The sequence below is a fragment of the Tursiops truncatus genome, chromosome 3 (assembly GCF_011762595.2).
Source record: "Tursiops truncatus isolate mTurTru1 chromosome 3, mTurTru1.mat.Y, whole genome shotgun sequence".
Taxonomy (NCBI): domain Eukaryota; kingdom Metazoa; phylum Chordata; class Mammalia; order Artiodactyla; family Delphinidae; genus Tursiops; species Tursiops truncatus.
Genome location: NC_047036.1, coordinates 24,769,330 through 24,792,369, shown reverse-complemented (window position 1 = coordinate 24,792,369; position 23,040 = coordinate 24,769,330). Strand labels below are relative to the sequence as shown.

At 35.7% G+C, this 23,040-nt stretch overlaps 1 long non-coding RNA gene across 1 annotated transcript in view; it reads right to left on the bottom strand.

The window, feature by feature from the left end:
* Positions 1–9,802: 9,802 nt before the first annotated feature.
* LOC141278176 (uncharacterized) overlaps positions 9,803–23,040 on the bottom strand; it is a 54,167-nt gene continuing 40,929 nt past the window's right edge. The window contains exon 3 of the long non-coding RNA XR_012330517.1: positions 9,803–10,195. This is a non-coding gene — a long non-coding RNA (uncharacterized lncRNA). The remainder of the gene's footprint in view (positions 10,196–23,040) is intronic.

Sequence of the window (23,040 nt, the reverse complement as noted above, 5' to 3'; positions counted from 1 at the left end):
CATGTTTGTTTGTAACCATCTTTAGACCATGCAAATAGAGATGATAGGATAACACCGAATATTGTTCTGGAGTTCTGTGTCCTCTTATGCTTGGGATTCATTAGGTTCAGGCTTGCAATTAAAACTAACTATATTAGTTTTCTGTGTTGAATAACAAATTACCAAAAATTTAGCAGCTTCAAAAATGTGCACTTATTATCTCACAGTTCCATAGATCAGAAGACTGTGCAGGGCTCAAATAGTTCTCTATCAGTGTTTCTATCAAATCTTTATCAAAGCCAACATCAAGATATTGGCCAAGGATACAATCACATCTGAGTCTCAGGGATCTCCTTTAATATCACTGGTTGTGGCATAATTTAGTTTCTAAGGTTGTAGGACTCTGGTACCCATTATCTACCCAGCTGTCAATTAAGGTTGCTCTCACTTCTAAGGTGTCATCTGCCATTTCCTTCTGTATGGCCCTCTCTACACCAGGACAGTTTCTTTCCTCAAGGCCAGCAGGAGAATCTCTTCCTTTTGATGAACTCAGTGTCAGCTGATAAGGGAACTTAAATATATCTTCAAAATCCTTTATATAATATTATCAGGGGAGTGATATCCCATTGTTCCACAGGTCCAGCCCACACTCAAGGGGAAGGAATTATATAGGGTATATACACCAACAGGTAGGAATTCTGGGGTCCATTTTTGATTCTGCCTATAGCAATGTGGGTGTGGGCAAGTTCCCTAAGGGGCAGAAAGCAGAGTCAGATAGATGGGCATAGGGAAGAATCCTGAGAACATAGCACACAAGGAAACTTGATAGGAAAAAGAATCTGCAAAAGAGATTGTGGACTGAGAGGACAATATTACAAAGGCAGATGTATGATTAGAACCTCTAGCCCTACATTCTTAAGGCTGTTAATTAATTACTGTTATTGTCATGACTTTGTAACTCATTTTACTGAACATTTCTGAGAATATCCATGGTCCTGTCACTAAATCACAACCAATGTATGATGTTGTTACAAAATATTACTTTGACTGGTTATAATTTAGAATTCAAAAGAGTATTGCCGTTCCAACTAATAATTTCAGTGTCTTCAGACCAGGAAAAGCCTGTTATTTTTTGACAGTTTATGTGCAAGGTATTCCATAAGGTGAAGGTATTTGACTGCCTGCTGAAAGTATATGCAGTAACTTGAGCAATACACAAAAACTGAAAGGTATAGAAACTGTATTGATCTCTATGACCTGTGGATCAGTTCCCACAGGTGATATATATTATTCTCTGATGTTGTATGACCTTCTATATTGTATGTTTGTGAATATATTTAATCTCTATTATTAGACAAAGATCCTAGAGAGCACGTTTCACTTCTTATTCACATTTTGGATCTATACTCCACACAATGCCATAAAAATATTAAGTACTTATATACTGGCTGAAAAAAACAAATGAAGGGAAAAATTGTTTTACTTGATAATAATAGTCCTAATATATTCCTTGTATTAGACACTTCCTTTGTAAATTAACATCATATTTATTTAATTTTGGATAAAACAGCATGGATATAAAAGTGAACTATTTTTATAGAATGTTGCCGATGACAATAGAAGGACTCATAAAGTATAAGAGGAATTCTGAGGATATTTAACAGAATTGGTCTTTAAGAAAAGATTGACCTGAAAAACTGTTCATATAAGCCAGTGTCTGCTCAGTGCCACTTCACCTGGGAAAGAAAAGGTCCATTTAAACTGACGGAAATTGATGCAGTGACCCAAATTAGTAAAAAAAAAAAAAAGGCCAACTTTAAATCACGTTGAAAAAAGATTTTTCTTAAATTTAAAAAGGGCATTTGAGAAGTGAACAAAAAGAAATTTAAGCAATAGAAATGCAAATACAATTAAACGTACATCTGAAGTTTCACAAGAAGCCACAAACAAAAACTTCATTATGTGTCTCCAGAAAATACAAAGTATCAGACGCAATGAAATAGAACTGTACTGGTAAATGTTTTGTGGAAGATCTATATCTCAAATTCACAGAGCCTAAATATCGGGGTTTTTTTTTGTTTTGTTTTGTTTTTTGCGGTACGCGGGCCTCTCACTGTTGTGGCCTCTCCCGTTGCGGAGCACAGCCTCCGGACGCGCAGGCTCAGCGGCCATGGCTCACTGGCCCAGAAGCTCCACGGCATGTGGGATCTTCCCGGACCGGGGCACGAACCCGTGTCCCCTGCATCGGCAGGCGGACTCTCAACCACTGCGCCACCAGGGAAGCCCCCATATTTTTAACTAAATAACAATTATTTTAAAAGACTGTAAAGGCTAAGCAAAATAAAATAAGGTGTATTTACTATTTAAAGAGTCCTAAAAAAATTAACTGAATTCACTCAGGTGTAATGTTAGAAAAATGTATTATTAATGATTATGATGAACTATTATTACTTTTAAAATTACATGATTTTCTAAATAAATAATAATGTAACCAGTAAAAATGATGAGTATTACACCTTCTGCTTCATATATATTTGCCTTACATATATTCATATATATGGAGAATACAAATGTATTAAATATAACTAGGTTATGGCTCAAATAGCACATTCAACTGCTTCTGAAATTATTAGTCAATTTTATCCTGGGTGAGTTCTCTGAATCTTGTGAGTCTGATTTGAATGTTCTGCAACTTCCAATAGCAGTATCAAAGAACATATAAAATTATTAATCACCTCATGTGACTACTGCCTTTGATTTATCTATTTATTTTGTTTAGCACCAGAATTATTTATTTTTTGAATTTTATTTTATTTATTTTTATATACAGCAGGTTCTAATTAGTTATCTATTTTATACATATTAGTGTATATATGTCAATCCCAATCTCCCAGTTTATCACACCACCACCTCCCACCACTTGGTGTCCATACATTTGTTCTCTACATCTGTGTCTCAATTTCTGCACTGCAAACCGGTTCATCTGTACTATTTTTCTAGGTTCCACATATATGCATTAATATACGATATTTGTTTTTCTCTTTCTGACTTACTTCACTTTGTATGACAGTCCCTAGATTCATCCACGTCTCTACAAATGACCCAATTTTGTTCCTTTTTTTGGCTGAGTAATATTCCACTGTATATATGTACCACATCTTCTTTATCCATTCGTCTGTCGATGGGCATGTACGTTGCTTCCATGACCTGGCTATTGTAAATAGTGCTGCAATGAACATTGGGGTGCATGTGTCTTTTTGAATTATGGATTTCTCTGGGTATATGCCCAGTAGTGGGATTGCTGGGTCATATGGTAGTTCTACTTTTAGTTTTTAAGGAACCTCCATACTGTTCTCCATAGTGGCTGTATCAATTTACATTCCCACCAACAGTGCAAAAGGGTTCCCTTTTCTCCACACCCTCTCCAGTATTTGTTGTTTGTAGCTTTTCTGATGATTCCCATTCTGACTGGTGTGAGGTGATACCTCATTGTAGTTTTGATTTGCATTGCTCTAATAATTTGTGATGTTGAGCAGCTTTTCATGGTCTTCTTGGTCATCTGTATGTCTTCTTTGGAGCAATGTCTATTTAGGTCTTCTGCCCTATTTTTGGATTGGGTTGTTTGTTTTTTTAATACTGAGTTGCATGAGCTGTTTATATATTTTGGAGATTAATCCTTTGTCCATTGATTCATTTGCAAATATTTTCTCCCATTCTGAGGGTTGTCTTTTCATCTTGTTTGTAGTTTCCTTTGCTTTGCAAAAGCTTTTAAGTTTCATTAGGTTCCAGTTGTTTATTTTTATTTACATTACTCTAGGAGGTAGATCAAAAAAGATCTTGCTGTGATTTATGTCAAAGAATGTTCTTCCTATGTTTTCCTCTAAGAGTTTTATAGTGTCCAGCTTTACATTTAGGTCTCTAATCCATTTTAAGTTTACTCTTGTGTATGGTGTTAGGGATTGTTCTAATTTCATTCTTTTACATGTAGCTATCCAGTTTTCCCAGCACCACTTATTGAAGAGACTTTTCTCCATTGTATATCCTTGCTTCCTTTGTGATAGATTAGTTGATCATAGGTGCATGGGTTTATCTCTGGGCCTTCTATCCTGTTCCATCGATCTATATTTCTACTTTTGTTCCAGTACCATATTGTCTTGATTGCTGTAGGTTGTAGTACAGCCTGAAGTCAGGGAGTCTGATTCCTCCAGCTCTGTTTTTCTTTCTCAAGATTCTTTGGCTCTTCAGGGTCTTTTGTGTCTCCATACAAATTTTAAGATTTTTTGTTCTAGTTTTGTTCTAGTTCTAGTAAAATATGCCATTGGTAATTTGATAGGGATTGCGTTAAATTTGTAGATTGCTTTGGGTAGTATAGTCATTTTCACAATATTCATTCTTCCAATCCAAGAACATGGTATGTCTCTCCATCTGTTTGTATAATCTTAATTTCTTTCATCAGTGTCTTATAGTTTTCTGTATACAGGTCTTTTGTCTCCCTAGGTAGGTTTATTCCTCGGTATTTTATTCTTTTTGTTTCAGTGGTAAATGGGAGTGTATCCTTAATTTCTCTCAGATTTTTCGTTGTTAGTGTATAGGAATGCAAGAAATTTCTGTGCATTAATTTTGTAATCTGCTACTTTACCAGATTCATTGATTAGATCTAGTAGTTTTCTGGTGGCATCTTTAGGATTCTCTATGTGTAGTATCATGTCATCTGCAAACAGTGACAGCTTTACTACTTCTTTTCCAGTTTGTATTTCTTTTTCTTCTCTAACTGCCATGGCTAGGACTTCCACATTATGTTGGATAATAGTTGTGAGAGTGGACAACCTTGTCTTTCTTGTTCCTGATCTTAGAGGAAATGCTTTCAGTTTGTCACTGTTGTGAATGATGTTTTCTGTGGGTTTGTCATATATGGCCTTGATTATGTTGAGGTAGGTTCCCTCTAGGCCCACTTTCTGGAGGATTTTTATCATAAATGTGTGTTGAATTTTGTCAAATCTTTCTCTGCATCTATTGAAATAATCATATGGTTTTATTATTCAGTTTGTTAATATGGTGCATCACATTGACTGATTTGTGTATACTGAAGAATCCTTGCATGCCTGGGATAAATCTCACTTGATCATGGTGTATGATCCTTTTAATGTGTTGTTGGATTCTGTTTGCTAGTATTTTGTTGAGGATTTTTGCATCTATATTCACCAGTGATATTGGTCTGTAATTTTCTTTTTTTTTTTGGTATCTTTTTCTGGTTTTGGTATCAGGATGATGGTGGCCTCATAGAATGAGTTTGGGAGTGTTCCTTGCTCTGCAATTTTTTGGAAGAGTTTGAGAAGGATGGGTGTTAGCTCTTCTCTAAATGTTTCATAGAATTCACCTGTGACGCCATCTGGTCCTGGACTTCTGTTTGTTGGAAGAATTTTAATCACAGTTTGAATTTCATTACTTGTGACTGGTTTGTTCACATTTTCTATTTCTTCCTGGTTCAGTCTTGGAAGGTTATACCTTTCTAAGAATTTGTCTATTTCTTCCAGGTTGTCCATTTTATTGGCATAGTGTTGCTTGTAGTAGTCTCTTAGAATGCTTTGTATTTCTGTGTTGTCTGTTGTAACGTATCCTTTTACATTTCTAATTTTATTAATTTGAGTCCTCTCCCTCTTTTTCTTGATGAGTCTGGCTAATGGTTTATCAATTTTGTTTATCTTCTCAAAGAACCAGCTTTTAATTTTATTGATCTTTGCTATCATTTTCTTTGTTTCTATTTCATTTATTTCTGCTCTGATCTTTATGATTTCTTTCCTTCTGCTAACTTTGGGTTTTGTTTGTTCTTCTTTCTCTACTTCCTTTAGCTATAAGGTTAGATTGTTTATTTGAAATTTTTTTGTTTCTTGAGGTAGGCTTGTATTGCTATAAACTTCCCTCTTAGAACTGCTTTTGCTGCATCCCATAGATTTTGGATCATCGTGTTTTCATTGTCATTTGTCTCTAGGTATTTTTTGATTTCCTCTTTGATTTTTTCAGTGATCTCTTGGTTATTTAGTAATGTATTGTTTAGCCTCCACGTGTTTGTGTTTTTTTATGTTTTATTCCCTGTAATTGATTTCTAATATCATACTTGTGGTCCTAAAAGATGCTTGATATGATTTCAATTTCCTTAAATTTACTGAGGCTTGATTTGTGACCCAAGATGTGATCTATCCTGGGGAATGTTTTTTGCACACTAGAGAAGAAAGTGTAATCTGCTGGTTTTGGATGGAATGTCCAATAAATATCAATTAAATCTATCTGGTCTGTTGTGTCATTTAAAGCTTGTGTTTCCTTATTAATTTTCTGTTTGGGTGATCTGTCCATTGGTGTAAGTGAGGTGTTAAAGTCCCCCACTATTATTGTGTTAAGGTCGATTTCCTCTTTTATAGCTGTTAGCAGTTGCCTTATATATTAAGGTGCTCCTATGTTGGGTGCATATATATTTATAATTATTATATCTTCTTCTTGGATTGATCCCTTGATCATTACATAGTGTCTTTCCTTGTCTCTTGTAACATTTTTTATTTTAAAATCTATTTTATCTGATATGAGTATTGCTACTCCAGCTTTCTTTTGATTTCCATCTGCATGGAATATCTTTTTCCATCCCCTCACTTTCAGCCTGTATGTGTCCCTAAGTCTGAAGTGGATCTCTTGTAGACAGCATATATATGGATCTTGTTTTTGTATCCATTCAGCGAGCCTGTCTCTTTTGGTTGGAGCATTTAATCCATTCACATTTAAGGTAATTATTGATATGTATGTTCCTATTACTATTTTCTTAATTGTTTTGGGTTTGTTTTTGTAGGTTCTTTTCTTCTCTTGTATTTCCCACTTAGCAAAGTTCCTTTAGCATTTGTTGTAGAGCTGGTTTGGTGGTGCTGAATTCTCTTCGCTTTTGCTTGTATGTAAAGCTTTTGATTTCTCCATTGAACCTGAATGAGATCCTTGCCTGGTAGAGTAAACTTGGTTGTAGTTTCTCCCCTTTCATCACTTTAAATATGTCATGCCACTCCCTTCTGGTTTGTATAGTTTCTGCCTCGAAATCATATGTTAACCTTATGGGAGTTCCCTTGTATATTATTTGTTGTTTTTCCCTTGCTGCTTTCAATAATTTTTCTTTGTCTTTAATTTTTGCCAATTTGATTACTATGTGTCTCAGCGTGTTTGTTTATTTTGTATGGGACTCTCTGTGCTTCCTGGACTTGGGTGGCTATTTCCTTTCCCATGTTAGGGAAGTTTTCAAATGTAATTTCTTCAAATATTTTCTCGGCTCTTTTCTCTCTCTCTTCTCCTTCTGGGATCCCTATAATGCGAATGTTGTTGCCTTTAATGTTGCCCCAGAGGTTCTTAGGCTGTCTTCATTTCTTTTCATTCTTTTTTCTTTATTGTCTTCCACAGCAGTGAATTCCACCATTCTGTCTTCCAGGTCACTTCTCCGTTCTGCCTCAGTTATTCTGCTATTGATTCCTTCTAGTGTAGTTTTCATTTCAGTTATTGTATTGTTCATCTCTGTTTGTTTGTTCTTTAGTTCTTCTAGGTCTTTGTTAAACATTTCTTGCATCTTCTCGAGCTTTGCCTCCATTATTTTTCCTTGGTCCTGGATCATCTTCACTATAATTATTCTGAATTCTTTTTCTGGAAGGTTACCTATCTCCGCTTCATTTAGTTGTTTTTCTGGGGTTTTATCTTTTCATTCATCTGGTACATATCCCTCTGCCTTTCTATCTTGTCTATCTTTCTGTGAATGTGGTTTTTATTCCACAAGCTGCAGGATTGTAGTTCTTCTTGCTTCTGCTGTCTGCCCTCTTGTGGATGAGGCTATCTAAGAGGTCTGTGCAAGTTTCCTGATGTGAGCGACTGGTGTTGGGTAGAGCTGACTGTTGCTCTGGTGGGCAGAGCTCAGTAAAACTTTAATCCACTTGTCTGCTGATGGGTGAGGCTGTGTTCCCTCCCTGCTGGTTGTTTGGCGTGAGGCCACGCAGCACTGGAGCCTACCTGGGCTCTTTTGTGGGGCTAGTGGCAGACTCTGGGAGGGCTCAAGCCAAGGAGTACTTCCCAGAACTTCTGCTGCCACTGTCCTTGTCCTCATGGTGAGATACAGCCACCCCCTGCCTCTGCAGGAGACCCTCCAACACTAGCAGGTAGGTCTGGTTCAGTCTCCTGTGGGGTCACTGCTCCTTCCCCTGGGTCCCAATGCACACACCACTTTGTGTGTGCCCTCCAAGAGTGGAGTCTCTGTTTCCCCCAGTCCTGTCGAACTAGCCTTCAGTGTCTGAGTCTCTAGGAATTCTTCCTCCCGTTGCTGGACCCCCAGGTTGGGAAGCCTGACATGGGTCTCAGAACCTTCACTCCAGTGGGTGGACTTCTGTGGTATGATTGTTCTCCAGTGTGAGTCACCCACCCAGCAGTTACGGGATTTGATTTTATTGTTATTGCGCCCCTCCTACTGTGTCATTGTGGCTTCTCCTTTGTCTTTGGATGTGAGCTATCATTTTGGTGAGTTCTAGTGTCTTTCTGTCAATGATTGATTGATCAGCAGTTAGTGGTGATTCTGGTGCTCTCGCAAGAGGGAGTGCCAGAATTATTTATTTTTATTTATTATTATTATTACTACAAAATTTTACAAAAGTATTACTTTGAAATGCCTACTTCAGCTTCATCAGTTCTCTTATCTCTGAATAATACACACTGGTTAAAAGATCAATTACTCTCTACTCTGTTTTCTATATTGGGAATTACGTGTGGAAAAGATCATGGTGTGTAATTTCTCCTTAAATAAAGAATTTCTTATTTCTAAACAGTAGTATTTAAACTTAAAGCTACAAATTCTGATAGAGTTACGTGAGTAACTCTCACGAGTAAATGTTTCACCTTTCTTCATTGAAGAAGCAAATCTGGTGATGTTCATTCATTTTTAAAATAATTTATAGTTATTAATTTATCAGTGATTACACATATTTACTTGAATGAAGTTGTTCAACTCTATTCACTGAATATAGTTATTTATTATCCTCTTTAATGACAGCAGCCTAAACCTTTCATGAAGTTAGTGGTACTATCAATTTTCTTGAAGAATTGTGAAAAAAATGTTGCTTGTGATTCTGGAGGTTTGTGTCTTCCCCAGTAGTTGAGAAATTCTTTGACTTGAAAAGTTAGCCCTAAGGACAGGTCTTGACCTGCTTCAATTGTGATGTTTCAAAAGATTTTACACTGCAACATAATCTATAAAACCAATGTCTTTCATAATAGAAAAAGTTGTATATAGTCTGTGATATATGTATGCTGTGCATTTATAAGATGTGCCTGTGAACAGTAATTGGTTTTTCTTAAGCAACACCTCAGATTCAGTCAATTTATTTAAAAAAAATTGATTATGCTTAGAGAATCAGTGATGAAATTTTCATTTTAAGGCTATGGGTTATATTATTTTGTTATGTACTACTGTATTATGCTGCTGCATTTTGCATTATAAAATAATTTTATTTATCTGTAAAGGGATTAAAAACTTTCACTAACTTTAAGTAATCACAAAGAAATTATACAATTCTATGTGTTCCTTCAAGTGTCTGTTTTAAATAATCCTTTCCCCATACATAATATTTCAGAAATTCCAGTGATTACAAACATATTTATGGTAATTAAAAGAGTGATGACACTTTATCTTTGATGTTTCCTTTTCTGTAATTATATATATCATGAATTTTATCTAAAAATACATTGGCATTTAGTTTTTCAGGTCTTTAGTCATACTTTCTGCACAATTTATTATAAAAAAACACTTATTAATTAACACTACAGATAGTTGACTTTTATTGGTAATATCTTACAAAATATGCTCTCAAATACATATCTCTAGGTTTAAAGGCTGCAGTTTGATGAAAATTCCTCTCAGGCAGGAACTGCTTTTGGATTATTCTCTCTTCATTGACTGATGGCTGTATGTTAACAAAATTTTATGAAAAGTAGAAAACTAAACTTCTATAAATTCACCTTAAGAAGTAATCAGGGCTTCCCTGGTGGCGCAGTGGTTGAGAGTCCACCTGCTGATGCAGGGGACACGGGTTCGTGCCCCAGTCCGGGAAGATCCCACATGCCGCGGAGTGGCTGGGCCCATGAACCATGGCCGCTGAGCCTGCGCGTCCGGAGCCTGTGCTCCGCAACGAGAGAGGCCACAACAGTGAGACGCCTGCGTACCGCAAAAAAAAAAGAAAAGAAAAGAAATAATCATAACAATCATGTAGCATAAAATATAGTAACATTTTAGTCACACAAATGCACCTGTAGGATTATGATTTTAAAGACAAATGAATTGGAATCATGTGAACTCTGACGACAGGAGCTCTTCTGTTACATTCATCTTTTAATGAAGAAGATGAAATTTGTGGGTTTACAGTTTTTATATATCATCCTATATTTGGTACGGACTATATAGTCTTTTAAACTGTGTTTACAAAAGCTTTAAAAGTGAATCACACATGTAGTGCATGTTCCTTATGACAGAATATTCGTAGTTCCTCCCTTGCATGACATTGTTTAACTTATACTATAAACAATAAATATTGTTACTATTATTACTTTGGACAAAATTATCTTTTACATCAATTAGAAATAAAACATAAAAGATTATATTTTACTTTATTCTTTGTCCAACACTCATCCTTTCTTTATGTAGTATGGTGTAATTGTTCAACATTCTACTTGGTAACTTCATTTAAAATATCACCACTTCCAGAATACAGCCATGATATTTAAAAATAAGGAAGTTGCTTATAGTAGACAAGAGTAGTGAATCATCTGCTCTCTTCACTTCATTATACATTTATTAGAATCTCCTCAAAGAGATTTTGGAACTCCCAGGGCCAGGTGATATTTGATGGCAAGGTACAGAAAAATTTGTATATAGATATTGTTCAATGAATCCAGCACTTAAAAGATTAGTGTATGAGATACTATGTCCAATTGGCTGTCAACAACTATAGTCTGGTTATTCTGAAAGTGGCCTTTGCTTACTTTCTTCCAAATTACTTCTTTGTCTTGCTCAAGAATTCTCTTTCTCTGTTTCCTGAACTTCTTGTTATATTATTCTGTACCTTTTCACTTAAACTTTCCTTCAAAGTATTTGTCATAAATAAGCCATGACTTTCGCATATAAACATTATATCCTTAGAGACTCCTTCATTGTCTTTAACTGCTAGTGGATAAGAACCATGCTTTCTAATTGTTTCACAGTTTAATTTCTATCATATTGTTTATATAGTCCATGTAGTACACATCATGATTAAATGTCTTATTTTTTGTCCTGCTCTAGCCACCATTTCTTAAGATGAAGAATAGGAGTTGACAAATTCAGTGCTCTTCACTGATTCTTCAGAATTATCATTAACCCTCTCAATATTTCAATACCTTTTCCTTTGAAGTTCATACCAACAACTTTTATAGTAATATTTAAAACTATATTGATATTATCTAGTCACCTTTTTCCATTATATTCAGTTATTACTGCATGTGATTATAATTTTCTATTCCACTCTGCCAATATTTCAGAGACTTTAATTAAGCTGTTGATGATTCTCTCAATTCTTTGACCTTGCAGGTCTTTGTACACCTCAAGTGCTTGAAATATTTATAGTTAGACCTAACCTTAGATCTCACCACTGCTTAAAAGCACTCTATCTCCAAGCTCTTTCACCTTGAAATTATAACTACAACCCCCTAATATACGATTCTCTTTCTTTCTTGACCATTATTCATATTTACCCTTCTCAATTTTCATAGATTCTTAGCATCTGTCTGATTTAATTGCCTTTCAAACAGTTTTTACTTTTGACAGGGGCCAACCACTTGTTTTGGGTAAAACCCTACTGCTTTAATTCATTCTTATCTTAAGTTACTGGATATTGAAGGGAGGAAAAAAAACGTATCTTTAGTAGTTTCAATGACAAATGTATTATCTCACCATATTTTGTCCCTGTTGCCTCCATAAATCCCTTTATTAACTTCAAAATTATGGTTTACATTCCAAAAATCTTAATTTACAACTTTTGCTCTGTTCTCAATCCCACAAATCCATCTGACTTCTTAACACTGCAAAAAACTATTGAATATTGCTTTACAAAGAATATTAAGTCCATTGTTAAAGTTCTTTCAAACTATACTTTTAGTACCTTACTAATACCTAGAACTTTCACCTTTTTTCTCTTCCATTAGATTTTTTCTTGAGGAAGTGGTGGTTAAATTGTCTCCCACATAAATCATAGTAATAATTCATAGTAATAATAGTAATAATAATATTACTATTCCTAGTCAAATTGCTACTTCCCAATTATGATTTACGCTTTCCTTCTTTATTAGATTATCAAAGTTGTTCCTTTCAGATGGAATGTTCTTTTTCCCCTTCTAATTATACAAATCAAACCATCCTAAAATTCCTGACTAATGCCAGTTCTATGAAGCATTTTGTGATCATTTCAATTGCAAATTGCCTGTTTTTTCTCTGAACACATATTGAATAGTTTTGTTTTCTTCTTATGATATTTTAAATTTAAAAATGTTATATATATATATATATATATATATATATTTAAAAACCTGACTCTTTGCCTGAGTACCATGTATCCTTCATTAGCTGATGGGTAATTTCCCTTCAGCATGCTAAATATTTTACTAATAAACTGTGAGTGAATATTATTGTGGAATATGGTATTTGGATTACCTTTTACACATAGAAAGATCTTAAATATTTACAGCTATTTAGATAAAATAATAGCATGCAAATGCCACATTTAGTAACTGTGGCTTCAAATTCCCAATGTGCAATAGAATTAGTCCAAGTATAAAAATATGGATGCTAATTGGACTGATGACTAATCTTTCATCCTGCAATGCTTAGTAACTTACTCCTTTCATGAATGATAGGAATCACTTGATGGTTGTTTTTCAAGTAATAAAGGAGATCATAAGTGTAATTTTTTTACCTTTAGTGAAATTCTTTTTAGGTTTGGTTCCAGGGATTTATACAAGAGCCAGAGGTTATTATTTTATATTAAAATTTGGATTGACCACAATCTTTAAGTATATAAAGGAGCAGCCCTTAATGCTGTTGTACTTACTCTGTCCTGGTGTTAATGGGAATAGGAGCCAATCAATGTGTCTACTGTGCCTTAGATTTTCACATAAGTGGTTTGCTTACTGTGATAGGCAGAATTCTAAGATGCCCTCTGTTGACTCACATTTTGTATAATACTCTCCCATTGGCTCTCTGAGTGTGGCATCTATGAATGTGATGGGATTTTATTCTATTGATTATATTACCTTGTGTGGTAAAGATGAGGGGATTTTGCAAATACAATTAAGCTAAACAGTTTTTTGCCTGGAACTGGGTGTGTTTTCTGCTAGGCTTTTAACATGTAGCCTGAGGAGTTAATCGAATTAAGAGTTGGGCTGGGTTTGACTTTGTGGTTGTTATGATTACCCTTAGTTCACCAGTCTTCAGCTTCTTTAGTGATACTGTATTTAAGGTGGGGGCTGGCTTGCCAAGGTTCTTTCTTTCCTTCTTTCTCTTTTTTTTTTTTTTTTCCCTGTAACTCCTACTCTACCCTCCCAGCTTTAGGCTGGCCTTTACACTGTGCCTCTAATTAAGCCTTTGTCTTAGGCCTGCAACATGGCCCTGGTCTATAGGGTGTGTCTGTTTGGTGCTCCTGGTGTAGCTCAGTCCAGCACATATGTTTGTCCACTCCCAGAGGTAGAATGACTGCTTCTGTTTCCCTTGGATGCAGTTGGTTTTTATCAGTGCCCTAAGGATGATAAGGTTGCTACCCTAAGAGTTTAACACTTTCAATTTGCCTGTGTTTTTAATAAATTGTTAATGTAAATTCTGTGAGCAATTGATAAGAGTAGGAATGATCCTGACACTCAGAAGGTGGTAAAATGGCTTTTAGTGATATGGATCACAGGACTTGTTCTGTCCTAGTGTGATTTGTGACTTCGGCTTCTATACTGAAGGCAATACTTTGCATGTGCTTCACCTGGCATCCTGTTCTTCCTCTTAAGCATAATTCTAAGAAGTATCTTCTTTTTAAATGCCTTTTTCCCTAATAGGCCTTATCTTTATTGTGAATCGAGATATACCATGGAAGTCAGCAATGAGCTGGCTACAATTACGTGATTTTGAAAATTTTCTTCATAGAATCACCAGCTTTCATCCAAGCAGCCCCCAGTGTTCTAAAGAAGTAACTGATAACTTTTACTTGCACATTTTTTCTATCTTTACATCAATCTTGAATGCATAAGGAAACAACACATTCTCCTGAGATTTTTTTTTCTTTGAATTTTAGGATAATAAAAATGCTCTCAGGGGTACAGTAGCCCACAGCAATGAATCAAATCATGTATTACTGCCTTAGGATTTAAGCTGGAGGTGCTGTCACTGACACACCATAGGGTACAATGAATAAGGCCAGAAAATTAGAATATCAGAAGATTGGCAATGTCACACTATTTTTTTTTTAATTTTAATTATTTTTTTTATACAGCAGGTTCTTATTTGTTATTTATTTTATACATATTAGTGTATATATGTCAATCCCAATCACCCAATTCATCCCACCACCCCCTCCATCCCCCACTTTCCCCCCTTGGTGTCTATACATTTGTTCTCTACATCTGTGTCTCTATTTCTGCAAACCAGTTTATCTGTACCATTTTTCTAGATTCCACGTATATGAGTTAATATACGATATTTGGTTTTAATAAGTCACACTGTTAATTGAGTTTTTGGTTGGCCACAAAGAATTAAAGAAAGAACCCCCATTCCTATTCAGCATTAACTCAATTTAGAGACATTATTTGAAAGCATCTAGATGGCTGAGAAACATATTGTCTCCGTACTTTGCTAACAGTTGTAATTAAGAGATGTACCTGAATCCATTTAGGATATGTTAATTATCTTGGTGCAAGATTCTAGCTCTGATGTTGGCTTCCATAATACTGAATGAGCTCCTTAACACTGCTTCCTCAGTGGTTGCTGAGGCAGGGACTTACTTATGACAATCAGTCATCTGGAAGTTATGCCCAGGGAGAGTGGGGAAAAAAGACATTGAACAAACGTGTCTACTGTATCAAGTAGCTCACAATGTAGCTTCCTCTCTTGTCACCCTTAACGGATGAATTATTTTTATTTTTATTTTTATTTATTTATTTATTTATTTATTTGCGATACGCGGGCCTCTCACTGTTGTGGCCTCTCCCGTTGCGGAGCAACAGGCTCCGGATGCGCAGGCTCAGCAGCCATGGCTCACGGGCCCAGCCACTCCGCGGCATGTGGGATCTTCCCGGACCGGGGCACGAACCCGTGTCCCCTGCATTGGCAGGCGGACTCTCAACCACTGTGCCACCAGGGAAGCCTCAGATGAATTATTTTTAAAATATTGTTAGGTTTATATTTTTCCTCACTACTTTCCACCTAAATAATGATGTAATTCCTCTTGTAACTTTCTTATAGTTCACGTTTCTCAGATTTGGAGGGGGTGGGAAGCAGTGAGGAATTGAGAGTGGGTCATACATAATAATGTTTACATCTTCTCTTAAAATTAATTTACCTTCCCTTTTGAATTGCTTTCTATATAGGAAAAATGGGCTATCCATGTGATCCTCCTTGCAGTTATTACTAAACAGTATTGTGCTCTTCATTTATATTATCTTTTATATATTTATAACAAGCTCAAGAAGACTATTTTGAAAGAATATGTTGGTCTTACATTTCTATAAATAAAATTCAAATGTTTCTTTATTCTCATTTATCTTGGGAATAAATTGGTTCAACAGAGTTATGCAGATTTCCCCATTTATATTACCATGTCTCCCAGTACCTTATATCGTATTATTATTTTTTTTTAATAAATGCTGACATTTCTTGAGCACTTTCTCTGTGTCCGGAATTGTTCCATGTTCCTCCCCTGTGATACCTTACTGGGTCCTTACAACGATCCCATGATTTAGGAACAATGACCATCCTCATTTTACAGGTTAGAACTGAGGTGCAGAGAGCTTAGGTGGCTGGCCCAAAGACACACACCTAGTACACGGCAGAGCAGGATTATGAATTTGGGTTCTGTCTGATGCCTAAACCCTCCTCGCTTTGCTAGCTTAGTTGGAAGGAATTCTGAGTGGTATGTTGCTTTGAGTCATTCATCCTCTTAAACTGTTTGCTGTGACTCAGGTCTTGGAGTGAGTAGGGCTTAGGCTAAATTCTTATTTTTTTATATCCAAGATTATTGCCACCTTTATGATTCAGTAAGTGAATGCAGCCTTATTGGGAATTTCAGTAAGGACATTAAGGGAACATCTAGACTCACTTGAAACATAGTTGCATTCATCTCAGAGTAATAGCCAATCCATCATAGAGGCTTGTCCTACCTGACCTAATATATGTCTTGTCTTGGGAATTCCAGATTGGCCTGGTTGTTTGAGTCACTTCCCATTCTTAGGTAAAGCTATGAGGGCTGTTAGAGTTATCTTCAAATCAGGATTTACAAGACAATATAAAATTAATCTTTACCTAATTTTATAACCTTTCCTATGTTGTGATTTTAGAGATAAAAGCTGAGACATAGAATATAAACATCTATCATGGAAGAAAAAAGGTAAAATAAGGTTTAAGTAACTTAGTTGAATCCAAACTATTTTAGCTATACGTTAGTTACCATATTAATGAATTTAATCAAATCATCATTTTCTTTAAGTGGGTTTATGTGTGTAGCTAGCTTGGGTAAAAAATTTGAATAATTATCAAGGTTAAATAAACAGACAAGTACTGTGAGGTAAAACAGAGTTTGAGTGTCTAAATTATTTGATGTGATCACACCCACTGACAACAAAGTTCTCTTCTTTGCCTGAATGGTTAGGCAGAATGCCATTTAAACTACATGGTGGTAAGTGAAATGGACTTTTGTTTTTCTTTCCGGCAAATGTAATTTAAGTAAGATGACTTAGTAATGAACAAACAAAATAAAAAGACAAAAATTTAATGACAGTAATGCTTCAGTGCCTAGATTAATGTTTGTGGTGGGTCTATTCTTCATATTGGGGTTAAAACTATCAGAATATCACTTCATTTTGTGTCATGAGAATTGAGACTAAATGCCTTTAGACAGAACAACAATCAGAGGAGCATGCCCTACTAACCTCTGCTTCAGGATAACCGGAAGAGACTTAGAAGCAATTGAAAGAAACTCCACTAGGTAAGATGGTTATATGTTAAGGGGCAGGCAATTCAACTGGTTTATTCAAGGTGGTGAAAAAATTCAGTTCAGTAGGAGCATGAGGGGACGATGTTTCTTCTAACACGAGAATAGTCTAGGATTGACTCTTTCAGGGTCATGGACAGGAAAGGTCATCCTATCCTAGCACAGAGCTACAAAGGAACACTTTCAAATGTGTATGAGTTTGGGGATTGAGGAGGAGAAGCTCAGATACAGCAATCAAAATTCTGGATAAATTTATTAAGGTTCAATTATAAATGTTAAAACCTTAGAAACATTATCTAAACAAATAAAAAAATCTAGTTGTCTTGCCCATACAGAAGGGACTACTCTGACGAATGAGAAAATGTTTTAATGAAATACATTTAGGACATATTTAATGTATTCACAAACATTGGTAAAATTCTGCCTTACAGTTAAAATTCTTTTTAAAGTTATTTGATTATTTGAAGTGATGCTTCTCAGTGGTCAGGAGGCTTATGATGTTTTGGAACACTTTATAAATTACTAAAAATCATCAGCTCTAACACTGGTGTTAAGAAGGTATTACAGTTACATGAACTTTTAATAAATGCATTCAAATAAATGTTAGCCAAAACGCCAAACTTGCACATTGAACCCTTTTCGTTTCATTACCTTCAGAATATGATTTCATAGGAAATGTCAATGTCGATATAGACTTCACAATAGCATATATGCTTAGAATTTCATTTGTATATATTAACAGCTTTCAAACTGTATGAGATATAGTTTATATCTTTTTTTTTTTTCTTGCGGTACACAGGCCTCTCACTGTTGTGGCCTCTCCCGTTGCGGAGCACAGGCTCCGGACGCGCAGGCTCAGCGGCCATGGCTCACGGGCCCAGCCGCTCCGCGGCATGTGGGATCTTCCCGGACCGGGGCACGAACTCGTGTCCCCTGCATCGACAGGCGGACTCTCAACCACCGCGCTACCAGGGAAGGCCCAGTTTATATCTTTTGAGAGGTGTTTTTTTTTTTTTAAGTTTTGACTTCCTACGTCAAAAGAGGTTAAAAATAACTATGTAAATAGGATCCAGCTGAATGGTATATGGTCTTTCTCTATTCCCAAGGGTCACATTCATGACATAGCACTGAATTTATGTTAAAATATTGTTCTGAGAGGAGTATTGACATAAGATAATGTGATTTATGCTTCCCATCCATCATATTGACAGATTTTAGACAGATGTTGCTGTTTGTCAAACATGGTACAAAACAAGGCAAAACCTCATAATATCATAAAAACTATTTGCCTTTATCACCAACTCATCCATCTTTCATTCCTATGAAAATTTTAGTGTTAGAAATAATGATTGATTCAATAGGAAATTTTAAAATATGTTTTTGTTAAACAGTTTTCCCCTGAAGACACTTAACACCTGTCACTCAGTTGTCATTCAAATAAAGTGTAGTATTTTAATTTCAGTCAAATAAATATATAAAATGTATTACATATGAACAGAATGAACATGATTTGAGGGATTTTGTTTTAGATAAATGAAACAAAATAAATACCAGGGAAATGAATGTCAATCGAGTGATTTTTTCTTTCTTAACAAACCTTAAACGCTGGTTATGATAAAATAGTAACCCTTCCAAATTTCTGAAATTCTCTTCAGTACATTCAGACAGCATTTCATGTATATGAGCTGAATCTCTTTTTTGTGATATGTAAAAGTGTGCATTAATAAATCACTAAATGTACAGTATCAGGCCCCTAAGGCAGGTGAGAGACCATTTGAAACTACCTTTTATGAATAGCAAATACCTATGTTATTTGTTATGTAAGACAACAACAGAAAGGTCATCCATAAGATAATTACTGGAAACCACTTTTTTTCAATTTATATGACTCTTTGCCTTATATTTGTTTTTTTGACACTATTCTTACACTCATATGTGTAGGGTCACCCATTACGCTAACTGGGTGTTCATGAATTTATCAGATAAAAAATCAAGGGGGCAGAATATTTTCTTACTCTCTAGGAGGGCTATCAATCTTGGAAACCGTTATCAATTACTGCTTTCATGTAATTCTTAGTATAAATAGTACTTTATTCGTCTCTGCAGATCATACAAAAAGGGCTTATGAATTGGATTCAGCTTTCCAGTATATTATATATTAACTGAAAAAAGCATGTGAAAGTGTAATCTTCTGAAGCTTTTAATAACAATTCAAGTTACCATAGTATCAGATGGTTAATATTATAAAATAATTATATTAAAGCATTACTTCCAAGTGTGATACATAGAAAGTAGCAATAGTTTTACCTAGGATAAATATTAAAATGCAGATTTCTTAGAAACTGAATCAAATAACCCTAAATAGCTGTTTGAAAATCACAGCCATTAAAGGTTTAGGAAAAGAAAAAACTATAAACCCTTATATGGCTAGCATTTAGTTTTCTGTGAATAGGAAATTAGAGCCATCAGATTCTGAGGTTCAGTATCAGAGGTTTTCTTTTGTATACAGACCTCAGGAATCTTCATCTTAAACTAGCATTCCAGGTGCTTTACTACAAAAGTACCTGGAATAAGACTTTCCAAAATATTGAAATAAAAACATAGAAAGGCTTAATAGAAAGCGATATCTATATTACTATCAGAACAGACAGAGGGTTATATTTTGAAGAAGATATGACAGTAATCAAGACAGTATGGTACTGGCACAAAAACAGAAATATAGATCAATGGAACAGGATAGAAAGCCCAGAGATAAACCCACACACATATGGTCACCTTATCTTTGACAAAGGAGGCAAGAATATACATGGAGAAAAGACAGCCTCTTCAATAAGTGGTGCTGGGAAAACTGGCCAGCTACATGTAAAAGAATGAAATTAGAACACTCCCTAACACATACACAAATATAAACTCAAAATGTATTAAAGACCTCAATGTAAGACCAGACACTATGAAACTCTTAGAGAAAAACATAGGCAGAACACTCTATGACATAAATCACAGCAAGATCCTTTTTGACCCACCTCCTAGAGTAATGGAAATAAAAGCAAAAATAAACAAATGGGACCTAGTGAAACTTAAAAGCTTTTTGCACAGCAAAGGAAACCATAAACAAGATGAAAAGACAACCCTCAGAACAGGAGAAAATATTTGCAAATGAAGCAATGGACAAAGGATTAATCTCCAAAATTTATAAGCAGCTCATGCAACTCAATATCCAAAAAACAAACAACCCAATCCAAAAATGGGCAGAAGATCTAAACAGACATTTCTCCAAAGAAGATATACAGATTGCCAACAAACATATGAAAGAATGCTCAACATCATTAATCTTAGAGAAATGCAAATCAAAACTACAGTGAGATATCACCTCACACCAGTCAGAATGGCCATCATCAAAAAATCTACAAACAGTAAATGCTGGAGAGGGTGTGGAGAAAAGGGACCCCTCTTGCACTGTTGGTAGCTATGTAAATTGATACAGTCACTGTGGAGAACAGTATGGAGGCTTCTTAAAAAAATAAAAATAAAACTACCATATGACCTAGCAATCCCACTACTGGGAATATACCCTGAGAAAATCATAATTCAAAAAGAGTCATGTACCACAGTGTTCACTGCAGCTCTATTTACAATAGCCAGGACATGGAAGCAACCTAAGTTTCCATTGACAGATGAAAGGATAAAGAAGATGTGGCACATATATACAATGGATTATTACTCAACCTTAAAAAGAAACAAAATTGAGTTATTTGTAGTGAGGTGGATGGACCTAGAGTCTGTCATACAGAGTGAAGTAAGTCAGAAAGAGAAAAGCAAATATCATATGCCAACACATATATATGGAATCTAAAAAAAAAAAAAAAAAGGCTCTGAAGAACCTAGGGGCAGGACAGGTATAAAGATGCATATGTAGAGAGTGGACTTGAGGACACAGGGAGGGGGAAGGGTAAGCTGGGACGAAGTGAGATAGTGGCATGGACATGTGTACACTACCAAATGTAAAATAGATAGCTAGTGGGAAGCAGCCACATAGCACAGGGAGATCAGGTCAGTGCTTTATGACCACCTAGAGGGGTGAGATAGGGAGGGTGAGAGGGAGATGCAAGAGGGAAGAGATATGGGGATATATGTATAGCTGATTCACTTTGTTATAAAGCAGAAACTAACACAGCACTGTAAAACAATTATACTCCAATAACAATGTTAAAGGTAAATAAATAAAGGGTTTCCCTGGTGGTGCAGAGGTTAAGAGACTGCCTGTCAATGCAGGGGACACAGGTTTGAGCCCTGGTCTGGGAAGATCTCACGTGCCACGGAGCAGCTAAACCTGTGAACCACAACTACTGCCCGCGGAACTAGAGCCCATGCTCCGCAACAAGACAAGCCACCGCAATGAGAAGCCCATGCACCACAACCAAGAGTAGCACCCACTCGCTGCAACTAGAGAAAGCCCTCACACAGCAACAAAGACCCAACACAGCCAAAAATAAATTAAAAATATAAATAAATAAAGTACCTCATGTAAGTGGAAAAAATAAAAGTAAAAGGGGGCTTATTGTATGAATACATGGAAAGTACTGAAAAAGCAGAAATGTATGAAAAGATACACAACAAATTATCATGGATATAGAATGTAGATCAGATCAGAGTGGACATCAAACAAAGTGGTAAGGCTGTCTTTTATTTTTCCAGAAGACCAGCTGCTCCTGACTCTGTAAGTCACCATTGTGGAGCCCACCCAAATCACGTCTCCTTCCACTATTTCTGCTTCCACAAATAACTTCCTTTAACACAGGTCTTGGCTTACTCATGGCTTCTGCTGTCTCACAATGTTGCTCCTCAGTGTGTGTCTCCTTTTTCAGCATTACTGTATTTATTACAAACATGTATTGCATATATTGAATGCTTATTTCATACCAAATCCATCTACCTACATGGTCTCATTTACTCACCACAGCAACCTCATGGCATAAACATTACTACAATTAACATTTTGGAGTCAGAAAGCTGAAGCTTAATAAAGTTAACTAATACGCCACAAATCACAAATGTAATATCATGATATATGGTGCTGATTCCAGATTTAGTTCTTAACCTCAACCAGCTCTTTCCCACCACGGTGTGTTCTTTCTTTCTGTCTGGCATACAAAGGGCAGACTCTGTTTGGAACAGAGCTGATGTTAAAGAGATTTTGTTTACTCAACTATTTTCATTGGCCAGTGATGACCTACAGATGGCTTCCACCAGTCCAATCAGTTGTCACCTGGAAAGTAGGTTCACTGGTGTCAAGACATGGTATTCCATTTGTAAAGTTCACCTTCATAAAGCTGTTGAGGTAACACATAGTCAGAAGAAAATATAATGTGAGACCTTGATTAGAACTGTAATATTTTAGACTTCAGAAAAGTCTATCTATTAGTCATAACAAAACAGATCATTACCATGTGCACTTTAGCTAATTTCTTCTATTTTCTAATTTGTGTCATGAATTATATAGTTGGAGGTTTACTGTGCATACAGTATTATAGCACAATTTTAGTATAGATCCATGAGTGATCTTCTGTATAATTTTCTCAACACTTCTCTAAAAATATAGGAATAATGTACCAAATATTTTACAATTTCATTAAAATATAATAGCCATAATGATACCAAGAAGACAAGAATTTTTGCTCCAGAACAAAGAACAAATATATGTATATATTCCAGCTTTTTCCTTGTTGAAGGGGCCCCATACTGCTTCAACTTACATACAACCTGAAACCTCACTCTTTCACATTCAGAA